The sequence below is a fragment of the Stegastes partitus genome, unplaced genomic scaffold (genome assembly GCF_000690725.1).
Source record: "Stegastes partitus isolate 25-593 unplaced genomic scaffold, Stegastes_partitus-1.0.2 Scaffold2260, whole genome shotgun sequence".
Taxonomy (NCBI): Eukaryota; Metazoa; Chordata; class Actinopteri; family Pomacentridae; genus Stegastes; species Stegastes partitus.
Window position 1 is genome coordinate 1128 of NW_007579991.1, and position 1719 is coordinate 2846.

The 1719-nt window shown below is 44.6% G+C and overlaps 1 long non-coding RNA gene across 1 annotated transcript in view; it reads right to left on the minus strand.

The window, feature by feature from the left end:
• Window positions 1–748: 748 nt before the first annotated feature.
• Window positions 749–1719, minus strand: part of LOC103374505 (uncharacterized) — a 2985-nt gene continuing 2014 nt past the window's right edge. The window contains exon 2 of the long non-coding RNA XR_521131.1: window positions 749–1221. This is a non-coding gene — a long non-coding RNA (uncharacterized LOC103374505). The remainder of the gene's footprint in view (window positions 1222–1719) is intronic.

Here is a 1719-nt window from a genome sequence, read left to right on the forward strand (position 1 = left end):
CAAAGCGCTCACAGGCGGTCAGCAGTGTGGAGCAGAAGTCCAGCTGCAGACAGCAGGACAACCAGACGGCATTTTTACTTTGCTGCAGGTGGATAATTTAAGATCGGCTTTTTATTTCATAAATACAAAGAGGACTCAAATACATATTTAGTTTTTTTTTTTTTGGTTGTTTTTTTAAAGTAACCTTCAACCCAGCGTCTTTTTTTTTTGAGTTCAAAATGTTTTTGATGCAGAAATAAAATTTCGTTTTCTCTGTAGCAGTTCATTGATTTCATAAATGCAACACACTATAGTTTTTTTATACATAGGTAAAAACGATGCAGTGTTATCTTCATTTTAGATGTCAAAAGGGTTTAGCGGCTCCCGGTGGGGTTTTCCCGTGTGAAACGGGTCCAAATGGCTCTTTGAGTGTTTAAGGTTGCCTACCCCTGGGCTAGACAAAAACCAGACCCGGTCCTGACATTTGAGGTCAGGTTATGGTCCGTTGAACGAAGCTGCTGTTTTTACCTCAGAGAAGAAAAAAAAATACCACAAAACACATATATGGCTAAAATACCACCAGGGAAATCAGGTCTCAGCTCTTCTAAATGTGTGAATCCTGTTGACAACGCCAAGATGTGGCAGGACGGTAGAATTCTACTTTTTTTTCGGAGCAGACAACGCCAGCTGGGGAACGTCATCCCAAGAAATAGTTTGTTTTAATCGACGGGACACACAGGTTCGAAACACACATGAGCTTGAGACGTGCTTCCCAAATTACAATTTTATTTTTAACAATGAAATAAAAAGGTATCTAACACTCACTAAAAGAATTTGCAGGTATTGCTGGTAAACAAAAAAAAACTAAGAAACTAAGCATACGGGGAGGACTGAGGGGACGTGGGAGCCGGAACACAGGCGGCTCTAGAGCTGCACACAAAACCAGTAAGTTTTCCTTCAACCTCAGCTGACAGGAGCGCAGCAGCAGCACAAAGGAGCGGCTCTACCTCCGGACACGGCGACCAGCACAAGCCGCTCCGAGGCGGAGGGCGAGCAGCAGCACCACCACTGCGACGCGCTGCAGACACAATGCGTATCAACAGGTTGCATGCACCGGTGGTTTAGTGGAGAGAGGAAACCTCGCTTACCGGTTCCACAGCAGAGCGTCCCGCAACTGCTACCGAGCTGGCGCAAAACCGGGATGTAGCTGCGCTCTAAGCAGACCACACCACCGCAACGACGCTGAGGGGAATCAGACACAGGGGCGTCAAGCAGGCGCATAAATACATGCCGCAGTGGGATGGCTGGAGAATTGTGTGTGTGTGTGTGTGTGTGCGTGTGTGTGTGTGTGTGTGTGTGTGTGTGTGTGTGTGTAGGTGTGTGTATTAAGGACTAGAAAAAGTTAAATCCCGCCCTGAAGCTGTCTCTGATAGTTTCTTGTAGAGAGGAGCAGGATATTGTTTCATTGCATTCTAAAGCTTACATGAACTGCTTGGTGTTCAGGGATGAACAGTCTCTCCTATTGCTATTGTACTATTTTTTCCAGCTATAGTGTTCATCATTAGTAATGTAGCAGCCTAGCTTTGAATGATAGGTTCCCTGCTATCACATGTTGTATATAATAAATACATACATCATACATAACAACCAACCACAGGCTTCCCAAATGCTGTAATAAATGAAGCTCGATGAGTTGAGCATATGTCAGCATGTTGCCCCACTTTTAACTCTCTTTTTTTC